This window comes from Aquarana catesbeiana, linkage group LG01 (assembly GCF_042186555.1).
Source record: "Aquarana catesbeiana isolate 2022-GZ linkage group LG01, ASM4218655v1, whole genome shotgun sequence".
Taxonomy (NCBI): Eukaryota; Metazoa; Chordata; class Amphibia; order Anura; family Ranidae; genus Aquarana; species Aquarana catesbeiana.
The window spans coordinates 756,579,723-756,598,490 of record NC_133324.1 but is presented as its reverse complement, the minus strand read 5'-3'; the positions used below and the strand labels follow the sequence as shown (position 1 = coordinate 756,598,490).

Here is an 18,768-nt window from a genome sequence, read left to right as displayed (position 1 = left end):
GTGACACTGGGCCTGGTGTGACAGGTTCAAGTGAGGGACTGAGCGAAAACATCAGCTTTGTGGGCGAAGTGGTGACAAAAAAGTTCCGTGTCTGTGAGGCTCCAGTCAGAGCTGATCTGGAACTGGGCAAGTCTCGCTGCTGCTTTGGCTGAGAACGACCGATGGTAGTCATAGAAGGCAAAACCTCCATATTTGTAAGAAAGATCTGTCACTGCATGAAGGTATAAGTCCAGCTCCTCCTTCCTGCTGAGGGTGGCTAAACAAAGTACGTCTCTGAACATCCCGAAGGCTAAGGCAAACTCAGTGGCTTACAGCTTACGACTGAGGCTGGGATCTCACAACTTGACAACCACTGAGACATCCTCCCAGGCATATGATTTGTTGTCAGCCACGTCATGGACTGAGATGAGCAGGGATGCCAATTGACGTCTTTGCCCTCCAATATATCCTCCCTGACGCTGGTCGGGACAAGATGAGCGGGGAGGACGATAGGTGCAGGGCCTGATGTACCTGCAGAAGGAGAAGCTGTCATCGGGACCATGATCAAGTCAGGGAGGGCGAACTTTCAAAGGTGTTACTCTGGTCTGGACATCCAAACTGTTGCGGCTAAGGGGGAAACCAAAGAGTGCAGCTGGGCCCCGTGGATTGATTGTAGGGATGCCTGTTGGGCCCAGCTGCAGCTGGAGGCGGGAAGAGGAGCCCAAAAAGCTCTGCCTTCCTGGCCGTAGTGAGAAAGGGAATATCCCTGCGACTCAGCTAAGACTTTGGGGATGTTCCGTCCCCTGGGTGACTGCAGGCAGCTGCACTCTGAGCCCGCTTGGGGGGGTAAAAGAGGGGCAGGTGTGAAGTCCTCACTGCCAGCTTGCGACGTAGCTCCAGCCAGAAGACAAAGGGGGGCGGGGTTCTCATATTTAAAGAAGAGCCATAGCCATAGGATAGAGAGTGCAGTGGTAAAGAGAAAACTCAGAGAGGAGAAAAAAGGGGAGAAGTACAGAAAAAGGAATGATAGGCATAGACAGGAGCTGACAGAGTTCTGTTGTGCAGAACTTATGTAGAGTGGAAATTTAGAAAACTCAAAAGAGTGCATGGCGACTGAGGTGGGCCAGGAGGTGACTGGCCAGATAACCGATAGCTCGGGTGCCTGTCTGTGGCGAGCACAAACCTGAAGACCAGAACCCCAGGGCATACTGGGGCAAGAAGTAGAAGTCTGGTACGGCCTACGTAGGAATGTTGCAGTCTGTAGGGGGTGACGTGTGCTCCGCCTGCTAACACTTGCACTGCCAGCAAGCCTACTGTTAAGGGACCTTATCTGCGAGGTGAAGGGTCGCCCTTCGAAAACAGAGTGTCATGTATAGACATATGTGACAGAACTAATGCCTGGAGATCACGTCCAATGATGTATGTGAAGTAACGGTATAGTGAAAGGGTGCTGCAGAATGATGTCATAGAAAAGCCCATGAACTAGGCCCTGACTGACACTCTAGTAGAGAGGCCCTGATTAGGATCGAAACTCGGTTGACCGGGAACGCCTGCAGTAGAGGTGACATGAGTGCAACAAGATTTCTTTACTCTTTTCCTCCCCCTTTTTTTTTTTATATGCCCCCTTGTGTGCGACTGACCCTGGTGAAGATGCACACAGCATTTTTTTTTTAATTTGGGAAATAACGTCCAACATGGTACAGGATGGAACCTGAACTCGACTGACCTGAGGGAGAAAAGACAGACGAAAACGATGAGTGGCTCGTATGAATGCCACTGGACACGAGTGACCGATTAAGTGCCACTAAAAAATGAAGTGGGCTGTATGAGCACCACTGAGTGTGCTTGCAGCGATTGCAAGGAGTATATGTTGAGATGCATGTTTGCAGCTATTGCAAATGGGTATATGCTGAGATGTGTGTTTTTGCAGCCATTGTAAGGAGTATATACTGAGATTCATGTTTTGCAGTGATTGCAAAAATGGGTAAATGCTGAGATGCATGTTTTGCAGCAATTGCAAGGAGTTTATACTGAGATGCATGTTTTGCAGCAATTGCAAAAATGGGTATATGCTGAGATGCATGTTTTGCAGCGTTTGCAAGTGAGTAAACACTAAGATGCGTGTATTTGCAGCAATTGTAAGGAGTTTATACTGAGATGCATGTTTTGCAGTGATTGCAAATGGGTAAATGGTAAGATGCGTGTATTTGTAGCAATTGCAAGGAGTTTGTACTGAGATGCATGTTTTGCAGAGATTAGAAAATGGGTATATGCTGAGATGCGTGTTTTTTGCAGTGATTGCAAGGAGTTTATACTGAGATGCATGTTGCAGCAATTGCAAAAATGGGTATATGCCGAGATGCGTGTGTTTGCAGCGATTGCAAGGAGTAAATGTTGAGATGCATGTTTGCAGCAATTGCAAATGTTGAGATGCGTGATCTTGCAACAATTGCAAGGAGTTTATACTGATATGCATGTTGCAGCGATTGCAAGTGGGTATATGCTGAGATGCGTGTTTTGCAAGAAAAAGAAGGATAGCAGAAATTGTATATGTAGGAAGGAACTGCGAAGTGGCATACGTAACAAATCGTAGATTTGTGATAGGGACTGTTATGTATTGGTGTGTGGGATACTCGTGACACGAACCGTTGTGCGACTAGGTTCGGAGTGGACTGTGATGCGTGTAGCTGCTGAGGTGATGTGAATCGGACAGAAAAAAAAAAAATAAATAAATAATGAATTGTAGGGTATGGTAAGAACCACTGCAAATTGGTGTGCGGGGTAAGACCGATGCGAACCGTTGTGCCGCCGAGGCGACTAGGCTTGAATCGGACTTTGATTCGTATGACATGAAAGCAATACGAAACAGTCAGTAGAAAAACATCATTCAGCTTTTCATAGTGTGCAGCTAGAGTAGGGACAGCTCAGATAGTCTCAGTGTAGTGTAGTGAGACCGTGTCAGTAATCTTGACATTAGTATATAGCTAGAGTAGGGACAGTTCAGAGTAGTGACGGTTGAACACCGTCTATTTGATTGCCTTTCTGCCAGTTTAACGCCATATTGTATTGCGTGCGTTACTGCCAGTTTAACGCCATATAGTTTTGCGTGCGTTACTGCCAGTTATACGCCATATTGTATTGCATGCGTTACTGCCAGTTTAATGCCATATCGTTTTGCATGCGTTACTGCCAGTTTAACGCCATATCATTTTGCGTGCGTTACTGCCTGTTTAGTGCCATATAGTTTTGCGTGCATTACTGCCAGTTTAACGCCATATAGTTCTGTGTGCATTACTACAAGTTTAACGCCATATAGTTTTGTGCGTTACTGCCAGTTTAACGCCATATCGTTTTACTTGTATTACTGCCAGTTTAACGCCATATCGTTTTGCATGCGTTACTGCCAGTTTAACGCCATATTGTTTTAAGTGCGTTACTGTCAGTTTAACGCTCTATAGTTCTGTGTGCGTTACTACAAGTTTAACGCCATATCGTTTTACTTGTATTACTGCCAGTTTAACGCCATATCGTTTTGCATGCGTTACTGCCAGTTTAACGCCATATTGTTTTAAGTGCGTTACTGCCAGTTTAATGCTATATAGTTCTGTGTGCGTTACTACAAGTTTAACGCCATATAGTTATGTGCGTTACTGCCAGTTTAACGCCATTTACTTCTGTGTGCATTACTGCCAGTTTAACACCATATAGTTCTGTGCATCACTGTACATTTGGCGCATTATATTGCAGTACATTATATTGTGTCCGTGGAGTGCGTCTGTGTAATGTGAGTACTCAATTAAAGGGCACCAAAAACCTCTTTACATTGATTAAAGTGCATCTACGTACAGATTTCAACTTCTCCTTTAGATTTGCTTATAAGCACTGCCTCCTCCCTCCCAATAATGTCTGGGAGAACAACAAGAAGAGGCAGACATTCCCTTGGCACTGTAAGGGGGCCAGCAGGCTGCCTAGCTTTTAGGGTGTTCAATCATTTAACCTGGAAGAATGTTTTTGGTATAGGCTTCATGGGCACAATTAACACCCAAAGACCAATTTTTCTGACAGGTGCAGATCATTGCAAATTTTTTTGCCTTCATCAAGGGCACCTATATAGGGTTAAGGTGGGAGGGCACCACTGATACCCAAAGAGTAATTTTTCTGCACCCGTTTGACAGGTGCATATCATTGCAATTTTTTACAGCAAGGCAAATTCTTGCTATCCTCAAGAGTACCTCTATAGGGTTACGGTGGGAAGGCACCACCGACACCCAAAGACCAATTTTTCTGCACCTGTTTGACAGGTGCATATCATTGCAATTTTTTACAGCAAGGCAAATTCTTGCTTACATCAAGAGTGTCTCTATATAGTTACGGTGGGAAGGTGCCACCGACACCCAAAGACCAATTTTTCTGCACCTGTTTGACAGGTGCATATCATTGCAATTTTTTAAAGCAAGGCAAATTCTTGCTTTCATCAAGATTATCTCTATAGGGTTATGGTGGGAAGGTGCCACTGACACCCAAAGACCAATTTTAACGCTCCCGTTACTTCTATCCAAAGTCAAAGTGACACCAGAATGTATCCAAAAAATCTCTAATCTTGTTCCCAGTGCACTAGATTGTGGCCTCATCATACCTACTGGCTCCCCAGCTGTTGCTGAGCAAAATAAAGGCAGCTTGCAGGAAAAATTCTTTTTTTTGGCTTTATAAATGTAATTATTGCTGCAGCAGATTCTAGACATGGTACAGATCTGCCACTTTACAGTTAGGCTAAGGGGACCCCCCTGGCACTATATTGGAAGGAATTATTTTTCATTTTTAGGCTTTCACTTTTAAAATCCAAAAAATCACTGCTCATTTAAAAATGACGTTTTTCACAAACTTTTTTTTTTATTGATCCATGTCCCCACAGGGCAGGACCCGGACCCCTATAACCATTGTATGCCTAATTACTTGCATTTAAGCCTTCAAAATGGGCACTTTTGATATTTGACATTTGGGTCCCATTGACTTTAATGGGGTTCGTTATTCGGGTCCGAACGTTCGCGGTGTTTAGAAGTTCTGGTCCGAACCGAACAGGGGTCCGTTTGGCCCATCCCTAGTGGTCAAGTTTAACAATGGTATTCATAGAATTATCTTTGAAATATAGTGCATTTTAGATGCTTCTGTAGTTTATCCTTTAAGTAAGCAAGGGCATTTAAGGAAATAAGAAATCCCATGAATTTGCTGCTTGAAACAAACACAACTTTTGTGGGTCAGTGATCCAGGATAATGTCTGGAGGGTATGTGTAGGTTTTTTTCTGCCACATTTTTTTACATATGTGAAATGGTTACCAGTAATTATTAAAGCAACCACCTGTACTTGTGAACTCACAACAACCCACTTTCTCCTATGGTGTCGCTTTCTCATTCTCCAGACCAATGAGGTTTGGTTCTAACACTGTTGTTTTGCAACATGTTTTGATATGGATCAAATGTCTACATCAGGAAAGTGAGGTGCAGGTTCGTATTCAATATCATATAGGTGCTGGACCTGAGAATTCATTTTTGTTTTTACAAATGGCCTCACAATGCAGACTTATACTGCAAATATAAAGGGTTCTGTCTTTCTGACCTAGCCAAGCTTCCTGTGAATTAAGGATAACAAATAAAACTATGAGTAACCTCTGCAGCCATGAGCTTGTATTTGCTCTCTTCAGATGGCTCCCTGCTGTATTGATCTGGGAAGCTGTATGACCCCCTCATCCATGGTTTCTGGGCTCCTGGGAAGGAAAGAGATTGGAGAACATCCATTCCCCAACTTCCTCTGCTATTTATGAAGCCAGAAGTGCTCAGCTCTAAATATATCCCTGTCAAAACTGTCACTCCCTGACTGTGGTAGCCAGAGAAGCAGCTAATCAAACGTGATCTGCACTTAATTAGCTGCAGTGGAGTTCAGGGGAGGCATTGGCGGTCTAATAAATGTCTACATATAGAGAACCTGTCACCTACCCTATGCTATTATATAGGGGCTTGCTAGCCCCCTTTGTGAAATTTAGTTTACTCGATTGCCCTCTCCACACCCAGAAATATACACGTGTGCACAGTATGATAAATGTAAGAGCGACAGCAGTAATTCTATGTTCCTCCTCATTTATGGTTTTCTGGTTGTAAAGGCATTTAAAACATCACCTACTGATAACTTTGGACACTATCGTTTTTTGTCATTTTTCGAGCTCACACAGTTTTGAAGCTTGACACATTTGTTATCTATTAACTCTAAACTATCTATTCTTTTTTTTGTAGAGGATTCAATTATGTTAAATTTTTGTTCAAAAAAATTCATACACAAATATTGTGGAACATATAATTGCAACAACCATATTATTTTCCACAAGAAAAATAATGTTTTTGGGGTTTTAGATAATTTTATAGTCAAAATGCAGACTTTAACATGTGTGGGAAAAAAAAGGTCTTCAGGGGAATTAGTTAATAGAAACAGGCCCAAAGCATTAATAGAGTTCCTTCATTGGTGCACTAAGTGTCGGCACCTCCCCCCCATATAGATCACCTCTTTTCACAGGACATGTTGTTTTCCTGTTTCTAAACATACATAGAATATTGTGATAATGTGTAAATAATGCTATTTCAGATGAGTATTCCTAATAATGATGGCAAAAAATAATATGGGGCCAATAGTTATAAGGGTAAAAGCTGCCTCCCTCTTAGCCTCTGGGACCTATAGGCTTATACTTACTTTGCCCAATGGTACAGTCAGCCTTTTGAGTCTCAGTGTCTGTGTGTCTCAGTGTCTTTTGAGTGTCTTAGAGCAGGGGTCGACAACCCCCGGCATGCGTGCCAGATATGGCACGCAACTGAATTTACAATGGCATGTGAGGGACACCTGGGACATCCCCCTCCCATGCATTGGCAAAGCCAGCCAATAGCTGTGGCTGGCTACACAGGCTGATTGTTCCCTACCTCATTGCCCCGTCTCCGTTCCTGCCCACCTCACTCTGCTTGCCTGTTGCCTAATCTGGCGAAACACCTGTACTCAGCCAACACTGAAGTGGTGTTGTTGATCAGGGCTGGATCCCCACCCCATCCACAATGGATTCTGTGCCTTGGTCGGTAAGCTCCGCCTCCCATTCTCGGACTGCACTCAGCCTCTTTACAGGACATGTAGTGAAGCTGCTCCTTCCCACACTACTCACAAGCAAGAACAGAATCTTTAACAAACACAATCTCCATCTGCACCATGTGTATCTCCACACTGTTGTAGTTCTCAGATCGGAAAAGCAGCACAGCTGCAACAGCCATTATCACACTGTGCACTGTGAGATGTTTCTGTAATTTATTCTGGGCTCATTTCACTCCTGCTTCATTCCCTCTCTCTCTCTGTGTACACATCTCTCCCAGCCACAACCTTGCAATAAATCACAGTCCTTGCACCAATCCTCTGCCAGTTTTCCCCTTCACTTTATCCCCTCTTCTGTTTATAATTCTGCTCTCTTCACATAAATCATTGCCTCTGATGTCAGCTCTGGGCATTCCACACACACACACACAACCATCTGTGCTGACACCCTTTCCATCCCAGCAACTGTCCTATAAAAATCATACACCTAGCACATTCTCTGCAGCCCTTCACTCTGATCTTCATTAAGACCACTTTCACACTGAACACCGCCCCCCGCTAGCTAAAATGAGCTCCACTTTACCAGTGATGTGCGGGCTGGAGCGGGGTGCTTTTAACCCTAAAGAAGGGGTTAATAAAAGGGGTTAAAAGCACCCAAAAAGCACCACTGCCAAAGTGCTTCGGCAGCGCTGCCCATTGATTTCAATGGCGGGGGCGGGGGCGGTGGAGGAGTGGTGTATACACCACTCCCCCATCACCCTAAAGATGTTTCATGCAGGACTTTTTTTTCCATCCTTAGTCTTAAGAGGCATTTTACAGGCGCTATTTTTAGTGCTAAAATGCCTGAAAAGCGCCTTCACTCTGAAAGGGGTCTAACTCATACTATGAGGGCTCATTCACACTAGTGTGGTGACTGGCCTTTTTCCATACTGGAAGACTGCCAGTCACTGCTAGGGCAGGTAGAATACAATTGTTTTCTATGTGCCCTATTTACACTGCAAAGTAAAATGCCATGCTACAGTTTATCACCGTGTACTGGATGACGCTGCACAGCAGCCACGAATAGTGTCATTTTGTTCACTTCAAATAAAGTTGGGAAAAGGGAACTGTGTGATGTGCTGAAACATGCATCATACCACTCCCTCATTGCCAGCTTACTGCATCTAAAATGGACATCTGCCCACACACTAACTTGCTCTGGTTTAGTGTGCAGGCAGTATGAACAAGCCCTTACTACCCTCTCCCCCCCATAAGCTTTATAATCTCTTATCCCTACCTGATTCCAAATTTTTTTTCTCTAATTCACATGTTATCACCCACATTATACAGGTCAGCTGCACTTAAATGGGTCACATTTATTAGGCAGTACTGACTACTGATCACAACAAGTGGGATCATTTTTACTGGATGCAAAGCATAGTGGCAGCAGCTTGTGTATACTCTCATATGGCTGCCTTTGCAGCTTGAGGGGTAGAGGGGTAGTTAAACCTGGGTCCAATCACCCCTTTTATTCACTGCCCCTTTCCCCCAACCGCAAGTTTAAATGGGGTCGTAGGGCTCATTCACACAATGAGGTGGGGGTAGTAAAAGCAGGCAGTTGTGTTGCAGTTTACTGTCCCCAGTCACCCACCTGAACAAGGAGATGGGGCTTCTTAGGGCTGTACACATGGTAAAAATTAAATGGCATGTCACCACAAATGAGGATGCACCCCAACTGCCTTGCAACCACATGCAATTCACATGGTTGCAGTGCAGTGGGCCAGCATTTTCAGGGTTAAAACAGGCAGTGAGGAGGTGAAATATCACCCCCTCACTGCCTGTCAAATACCAGCAATGATAGCCATACATGATACATCTGAACTAGTCTTTCAGCCCCCTTCCTCACTCAGAGCCTCCCAAGAGCCTTTTAGTTTCATGCACCTTTAGAGCCCAGCTCCCCCTCCTTCATCCCACAGACATAGATGTCAATCAGTCCTCCTCAAACTAACAGGGCTTTTTTTTTTACGTTCCAGTGACACCACAGCACATGCCACAAACATTACATATATTACAAACATTATGCCACTGTTGTTTGCCATTGCCCTGGGCACTAAATTACCTTGTCCTGGCACTGGATGTAGGAATCGGGGTGATGCGAGGTGTAACGATGCAGAAATTGGGGTGATCTGAGTTGTGATGGTGCAGAAATTGAGGCTGATCTGAGGTGTGCATGTGCAGAATTTTGAGATCTGAAGGTGTAGAAGTTGGGTCTGATCTGCATGTTAATGGTGCAAGAACTGGGGCTGATCTGAGGTGTGAAGGTGCAGGAATCTAGGTTTTCTGAGGTCTGATGGTGCAGGAACTGGGGTAGTCTGAGATGTGAATGTACAAGATTGGGGTGATCTGAGGTTTGAAGGTGCAGGAATTGGGATGATCTGATGTGTGAAGTTTCAGGAATCTGAGGTCTGATGGTGCAGGATTGGGGTGATCTGAGGTGTGAAGGTACAGGACCAAGATGATCTGAGGTCTGATAATGCAGGAATTGGGACTGATCTGAGATGTGAAGGTGCAGGAAATGGGGTGATCTGAGGTCTGATGTTGCAGGATTCGGGTGATCTGAGGTGTGAAGGTGCAAGAAATTGAGTTTACTTGAGATCTGAGGTTGCTGAAATTGGGTCTGATCTGAGGTTTAATGGTGCAAGAATTGGGGCTGACCTGAGATGTGAAGGTGCAGGAATTGGAACTGATCTGAAGTCAGATGGTGCAGGATTGGGGTGATCTGAGGTGTGAAGGTGCAGGAATTGGGGGGATCTGATGTGTGATGGTGCTGGAATTTGAGTTTATTTGAGATCTGAAGGTGCTGAACTTGGGTTCGATCTGAGGTTTAATAGTGCAAGAATTGGTGCTGATCTGAGGTGTGAAGGTGCAGGAATTGGGTTGATTTGAGGTATGAAGGTGCAGGAATCAGGCTGATCTGAGGCATAAAGAAGCAGGAATTGAGGTGATCTGAGGTGCGAAGGTGCAAAGCTCAATATTAATTTCTTACTATTATTTGTTGTTTATAGCATTTACTTTATTCAAATTTCTTTTCATGATTGAGTGTGAAGTTCACTTTTTTATGTAGCTGGTACTCTGAAAATGCTTGAAAATGTTTTTCGGCACACTATGCTCAAAAGGTTGCCTACCCCTGGTCTTAGAGAATATTACTATCCATAGCTGCTTTTGTGATTATTCAATGTAACTATGATTTTGCAACACTCTTTGTTTGCATCCTGTTGACACCCCTGTTTGTGTCTTGTGAATATGCTATTGCACGACAGCTGACTTTTATTTTTACAGAGAGCTTTTTTTCATATTCAGTGACAATACTATAGGCAAGTTATTGAATTGGGAATATCTCTAAAAAGCAAAATTGCAGTTGAAAATAGGAACATCTTACTAGATCTCTTGGTTTATGTTTAGTTAGAGTCAGACAGGTAGAATTTATTTGGTAGTTTATAGACTTTGCAGAATGTGGAGAGCAGGTTGTTAATATGATTTGCTGCATTTTCTCCACAGTAAAATACAAAGAGTGTCCTGTTTTTGAATTACATGCAGTTCATTGTTTTGTATCTGGGGCTGATTCTTTTCTAGAAAGTCAAAATTTGCTGCCATCCTTTGCATTGTGTACTTTTCTTTGAAGTAAGGAATGCTATCATTGTATAATGTACAAAAAAAAGCGTAACAAAACAGAAGTACAAATTCTAACTACTGCCAGTACACTATCCTAAAATGAGGAATATAAGGCTTGTTGCTTCTAAATTTGTGTCAGAAGTTATGATATGCAACTATTTTCTGTTTTCAGAAGGCATGCAGTAGTTTTCAGAGCTTATGTTTTTTTAACTTGTTACAAGCTGACTAGTTTTCATAGCAAACAGGCTAAAGCCAAAAAGTTTTCTCAGAAGAGCTTTTATTATAGAAGGCAAATAATACATAGTGAATACATAGTAAAGACAAACCATCAACACAGCTGGTTCAAATTGGGATTCAAATTGACCAAGCTCTGTAACTAATGAAAGCAACTGCTTTGGGAATCACATCATGCCAAAAACACAAGTCTAATATCCTTTCCAAATGTATGTATTTGAGTGAGGCTGTAAATAATGTTTTTAATTGTTTGGCAATTATTTGCTTTATAATTTAAAGTTAATATTTGAATTAGGAATTCCAGAAGTTAACTTTTTAAACACTTGACCGCCAAAAGATTTACCCCCTTCATGACCAGGACCCATTTTGCGGTACGGCACTGCGTTATTTTAACTGCCAACTGCAACACTGTACCAAAATAAAATGTATGTAATTTTTTTCCCCACAAATAAAGCTTTCTTTTGGTGTTATTTGATCACCACTGCAGTTTTTATTTTTTTGCGCTATAAACAAAAAATATTGTCAATTTTGAAAAAAATATTTTATACTTTCTGCTATAAAACATATCCAACAAAATATAAAAAAAACAATTTTTTTCATAAATTTAGGCCAATATGTATTCTGCTACATATTTTTGGTAAAAAAATCCCAAACTATTGTATATATTTATGGATTTTTTTTATACTAGTAATGGCGGCGATCAGTGACTTACTAACTAACTGATACTTTTGACACTTTGCGGGAACCAGTGACACTAATACAGTGATCAGTGCTAAAAATATACACTGTCACTGTACTAATGACACTTGCCACATGTTTAAGGGGTTAAACATCTAGGGTGATCAAGGGGTTAACTGTGTGCCTAGCCAGTGTTTTTTTGTACTGTATGTGCTGCTTTTACCAGGGGAAGAGATGGATTTTAGTCCCTGCTTTGCAGGAACACAAAATCCACCACTTCTCCCCGTCAGAACAAAGATCTATCTTGTTTACATAGTCAGAGCTCCGTTCTGAATCTCTGCCCGATGATCAGCGGGTGCCAGCAGACATCGAGTGCCCAACACCCAATGATCAGCTTCTGCTGTGAATAATCACAGCAGAAGCAGCCTGCCAGTGGCGCGTGTCCCCTGCAGGCAGAAGTGCAGGATCACATATATGATCATGTGACTGCTGTGACAGCCCGGACCACTGACTACATTACATGATCAGAAACCCAACCCCCCCACCCCAAGCATTAGAAACCTCTTAAAGGGCTGAGAGGCACCAGAGTTAAGAGGTTAAAAATGTGCTGGCTTACAGTTGGTTAAGTCCATTGTACACCACCTCATGGATCTGTCTCTTATATATACAGTTGACAGTAGAGGTGCAGCTGCTGCGTGCCTGCCTGCGCCTCCACTTTTCTGTCCATACGCAGAAGGGTTTGTATTTTTTGAGTGGGTTCACATGATACAAAACCTTCTGTGATTAGGTAAGAGGAGTAGTTGACAAAGCTGTGGCACATGACTGTGCAGCTTCTGTACCAGAGTCCCTTAGGTCCAGCATGGGAGTGATAGAAGTATAGCAATAGCTGCCAGCACTCAGTAAAACTATCAACTATAAATAACCGAGAAAACTTCAGGACCTGGCATATAACTTGTTGAATTTAACCCATTCTAAGTAGCTTATTTTAAATAATGAGGTAACTCGTGGAATTCTTCTTTAAATATTACCCTCAAAGTAGTTATTGTTGCATTTTGTATTATTGCTATACCAATATGAGGTTTATGAAATTGTGCACAAATTTATATGCACATAAAGTCAAATAAACTATTTTTCATTATTTCTATTAATAATAAAAGTTTCTAATGCATGTGAAACAAGTATTTGATATTGTTATTTGGTTTTTAACCACTTCAGCCCCAGAGGATTTGGCTGCTCAATGATCAAAGCACTTTTGTCCAATTTGGCACTGCATTGCGCGGTCATGCAATGCGGTACCCAAACTAAATTTGCATCCTTTTTTACCATAAATAGAGCTTTCTTTTGATGGTATTTGATTGCATTTTTTACGATATAAAAGCAAAAAGACCGAAAATTTTGAAACAAAATGATATTTTCTACTTTTTGTTATATAAAAATTCAATAAACTCAATTTTAGTCATACATTTAGGCCAAAATGTATTCAGCCACATGTATTTGGTAAAAAAAATGTCAATAAGCGTATATATATTAGTTTGTGCAAAAGTTATAGCGTCTACAAGCTAGGGTTCATTTTCTGGAATTTACGCAGCTTTTAGTTTATGACTGCCTATCTCATGGCAGGGAAGTACAACCCCCCCCCCCATGACCCCATTTTGGAAAGTAGACACTCCAAGGAAATTGCTAAGAGGCATGTTGAGACCATTGAATATTTAATTTTTTTGTCACAAGTGATTGAAAAATGACAAAAAATAAATAAAAATTACACAAAGTTGTCAATAAATAATATATTGCTCAAACATGCCATGACCATATGTGAAATTACACCCCAAAATATATTTTGCTGCTTTTCCTGAGTACGGGGATACCACATGTGTGAGACTTTTTGGGAGCCTAGCCGTGTACAGGACCCCAAAAACCTATCACTGGCTTCAGGCTTTCTAAGGGCGTAAAATGGTGATTTCACTTCCTCACTGCCTATCAGTTTCAGAGGCCCTGAAATGTCAATATAGCACAAAACTCCCACAAATTACCCCATTTTGGAAAGAAGACACTTCAAGCTTTTTGCTGAGAGGCATGTTGTGTCCATGGGATATTTGATATTTTGCCACAAGTTTCAGGAAAATGTATTTATTTATTTATTTATTTTTTTACACAAAGTTGTCACTAAATGTCACTAAATATATTGTTCAAACATGGCATGGTTATATGTAGAATTACACCCCAAAATACATTCTGCTGCTTCTTCTGAGTATGGGGATACTGCATGTGTGGGACTTTTTGGCAGTCTAATCGCGTATAGGACCCCTAAAACCAATCACTGCCTTCAGGCTTTCTAAAGGCGTACATTTTTGATTTCACTCCTTTCACTTTTGATTCCAAACACCTTGGAGAACTAACCACAGATTTTCTGTAGATGTAGACTGCCTCAAATCCACCTGACCTGCATGCTTTGGTCAATCACAGTGCGGTCTGCTTTGAACATCTCACGGAACACTGTTCAATCCATCATCCCAAAATGGAAAGAGTATGGCACAACTGTAAAGCTACCAAGACATGACTGTCCACCTGAACTGACAGGTCCATGCTAACTCTGGAGGAGCTGCAGAGATCCACAGCTCAGGTGGGAGAATCTGTCCACAGGACAACTATTAGTCGTGCACTCCACAAATCTGGAAAGAAGAAAGCCATTGCTGAAATAAAGCCATAAGAAGTCCTGTTTGCAGTTTGCGAGAAGCCATGTGGGGGACACAGCAAACATGTGGAATAAGGTGCTCTGGTCCAAAATTGAGCTTTTATGCCTAAAAGCAAAACGCATGTCACCCTGAACACACCATCCCCATCGTGAAACATGGTTGTGGCAGCATCATGTTGTGGTGATGCTTTACTTCAGCAGGGGCAGGGAAGCTGGTCAGAGTTGATGGGAAGATGGATGAAGTCAAATACAGGGCAATCTTAGAAGAAAACCTGTTAGAGTCTGCAAAAGACTTGAGACTGGAGCGGAGGTTCACCTTCCACAGGACAACAACCCTAAACATACAGTCAGAGCTACAATGGAATGGTTTAGATCAAAGCCCTCTTTAGATGTGCAAAGCTGGTAGAGACATCCTCAAAAAGACTTGCAGCTGTAATTGCAGCGAAAGGTGGTTTTACAAAGTATTGACTCAGGGGGGCTGAATACAAATGCATGTCACACTTTTCACATATCTATTTGTAAAAATGTTGAAAATTATTTATCATTTTTCTTTCACTTCACAATTATGTGCCACTTTGTGTTGGTCTATCACATAAAATCCCAATAAAATACATTTACGTTTTTGGTTGTAACATGATGTGGAAAATTTCAAGGGGTGTGAATACTTTTTCAAGGCACTGTAATTCTAGACAAACTCGATGATGTTGAGATTTTGGGCCCTGTTAGGCCAAACCATCACTTCCATGATTCCTTGTTTTTCGTAACTATTGGCTGTATATTTGGGGTCATTGTCCTGCTGCAGAATAAATTTTAGGCCAATCGCACACCTCCCTGATGGTATGGCATGATAAGTATCTGCATGTATTTCTCAGGATTGAGAACACCATTGATCCTGACCAAATCTTCATCTCAGTTTTGCAGAAATGCAGCCCCACAATGCTTCTCTGTTGCCTGTAAACACTCATTATTGTATCACTCTCCAGCCCTTCGGTGAACAGACTGCCTCCTTCTACAGCCAAATATTTAAAATTTTGACTCATTAGTCCAGAGCACCTGCTGTCATTTTTCTGTATCCAAGTACCTTTGTTTTAGTGCATAGTTGAGTCGCTGAGCCTTGTTTCCACATCAGAGGTATATCTTTTTGGCTGCAATTCTTCCATGAAGGCCACTTCTGACCAAACTTCTTCAGACAGTCAAAGGATGTACCTATGTCCCACTGGTTTCCAACAGTTTTGTGCTGATGGCACTGCTGGATATCATTTGATGTTGAAGAGAACTAAGCATGATGTGTCTTTCATCTGCTGCAATAAATTTTCTTGGAGGACCATTTCATCTATGGTCCTCAATGTTGCCCATTTTTTTATTCAAAAGAGCTTGACAAGCACATCTTGAAACCCCAGTCTGATTTAAAACTTTGCCTGGGAGAGAACTTGCAGATAAGGATGAGCCGAACACACCCCCCCGGTTCAGTTTGCATCAGAACATCCGAACAGGCAAAAAATTCAGACGAACAAACACCTTTAAAGTCTATGGGACACGAACATAAAAAATCAAAAGTTCTCATTTTAAAGGCTTATATACAAGTTATTGTCATAAAAAGTGTTTGGGGACCCAGGTCCTGCCACAGGGGACATGTATCAATGCAAAAAAAGTTTTAAAAACTGACTTTTTTCGGGAGCAGTGATTTTAATAATGCTTAAAGTGAAACAATAAAAATGAAATCTTCCTTCAAATATCGTGCCTGGGGGGTGTCTATAGTATGCCTGTAAAGTGGCACAGTTTTCCTGTGTTTTGAACAGTACCACAGCAAAATGACATTTCTAAAGGAAAAAAAAATCATTTAAAACTGATCGCGTCTGTAATGTATTGTCAGGTCTCTGCAATATAGATAAAACTCATTGAAAAAAACAACATGGCCCCCCTAGTCCATTACAAGGCTCTTTGGGTCTGGTATAAATATTAGGGGAACCCTCAACCAAAAATGTAAAAAAAAATTGCGTGGGGGTCCCCCAAAATCCATACCAGGCCCTTGAGTTCTGGTATAGATATTAAGGGGAACCCTGCGCCACATTAAAAAAAATGGCATAAGAGTCCCCCAAAATCCAAACCAGACCCTTTTCTGAGCACGCAACCTGGCAGGCCACAGGAAAAGAGGGGGGATGAGAGAACGCCCCCCTCCTGAATCATACCAGGCCACATGGCCTCAACATGGGGAGGGTGCTTTGGAGTAGCCCCCCAAAGCACCTTGTCCCTAGGTTGATAGGGACAAGGGCCTCATCCCCACAACCTTTGCCCGGTGGTTGTGGGGATATGCAGGCTGGGGGCTTATCAGAATCTGGAAGCCCCCTTTAACAAGGGGACCCCCAGATCCTGGCCTCCCCTTATGTGAATTGGTAACGGTACATTGTACCCCTAACATTTCACAAAAAAGTGTCAAAAATAGTAAAAAAGACAGGAGACACTTAGGGACTATGCATTAAGCATTATTAAAATCACTGCTCCCGGAAAAACTGCCATTTTTAAAACTTTTTTTGCAATGATACATGTCCCCTGGGGCAGTACCCAGGTCCCTAAACATTTTTCTGACAATAACTTGCATATAAGCCTTTAAAATTAGCACTTTTGGTTTTTCATGTTAGTGTCCCATAGACTTTAACGGTGTTCTGTGGCTTTCGAATTTGCCGCAAACACTGCATATTGTTCGATGTTGGCTGAACATCCGAACAACCAAAGTTTGGCCCAAACTTATTCTCTGGCTGAACCGTTCACCCATCCCTACTTGCTAATGCAGATAAACTACTTTGTGTCTTGCTGCTGTGCTCAGTCTTGCCATTGTGCATGACCTGTGACATGTCTTCCACAACCTCACCTTAGTAGCGGAGTTTGGCTGTTCATCTTCACCAAGTTTTAAACCTCCTACACAGCTGTTTCTGTTTCAGTTAATGACTGTGTTTCAACATACGTATAAATTGATTATCATTAGCACTTGTTTGGTATAATTGGTTAATCATACACCTGACTCTAAATATCTGACTTTGTGCAAGTGTACAAGTTATGCAAGTTTAAAGCCTCGTAAACACGATTGGATTTTCTGAATGGAATTGTGTGATGACAGGCTGTTGGCGTTTGTACGCTAGATCGCACAATTGTTGTTGGATTTTCCGTAGACAAATGTTGGATGGCAGGCTTTAAAATTTTCTGAGGACAAATGTCTGTTGTCGGATTTTCTGAGTGTGTGTACACAAGTCCGTCGGACAAAAGTCCAAAGTACAAACACATATGCTCGGAAGCAAGGATGAGCTGGAAGTGGTCAGTCTTGTAAACTAGCTTTCGGAATGGAGAATTAACATTTGTAACGTGCAAATTATGAAATCTCAAAATGCAGCGCACATACTCTTCTTCTTTAATGGGATAATAATGAAGCTGCTTTGCTGGTGATACTGATGGAGTTATGGCAAACACATTTTCAAAGGCTTTTTTTTTTTCTAGTGATATCAAGAATAATATTATTATGCTTGTTATTTTTTTTGGTGCAAGTTACCACAGCACCATTATCCCGTAGTTTTTAAGATCAAAGATACAACTATGTTGGTGTCCCTTGTTAATTTTACATTGTATTTTTTATAATGTAACTGCCTACTCCCAAACTGTCATTTGAAGTAAAACACATAGCCAAGTATTATTCTCCACAATTTTTTATTGTGCATTAAAAAAAGAAAACAAATACAATTAGACAAGCTATCTTCCAATAGAACTTAACCATTAAGTGCATTCTATGCATCCAAAAATATAGAAAATATAACAAATCAAATCATTATTCAACCAAAGAATAAAATAAAAGCCTCATGCATGTGTCCTGCTTCTTAATATAGGGGGTCAACAATGCCAAGAGTTGGTGAAAGCAGGGGTCTGTCATCCAGAGATAATTCCGAAAATCATCTGGATTATTCTCCTGGAGCTCCCACAGCAAAGGCATATGACATAATTGGTCATGATTAATAAAGCAACCAATTTTTGGTCCAAGAAATCCTCCTCCTCCTGTTCCTGGGCTGGACTTGGGTCAAAGCAATAACTCCAAGGCCAATAATAAATAACACGTTATCTCCTCCGATTCCGCAACATGGCTGGTTGACGAATGGCCATTCAGAAACAAACTGAAAAGCTTGAAATGAAAAGCGCAAAATGTGTGTGTATATATATATATATATATATATATATATATATATATATATATATATATATATAAAATCCTTTTTTTTATTTGAGTTGAGTAAAGAAGTGTTAGCACATGTGTCTCCAGCAGGGAGATTAATTATCTTTATTTATCCTGGTGACTGTTGTCAAGGTGATGGGAAATCAAAAATGTTAGTTGTCATGAGAGCAGGAGGTAAAATGAAATCTTCCAACAGGGACACCT

General features: G+C 41.7%; 1 protein-coding gene across 2 annotated transcripts in view; it reads left to right on the top strand.

Annotated features, from left to right (window-relative positions):
• FSTL5 (follistatin like 5) overlaps positions 1-18,768 on the top strand; it is a 1,055,781-nt gene that overhangs the window by 976,586 nt on the left and 60,427 nt on the right. The gene's annotated exons all lie outside the window — the stretch shown is intronic.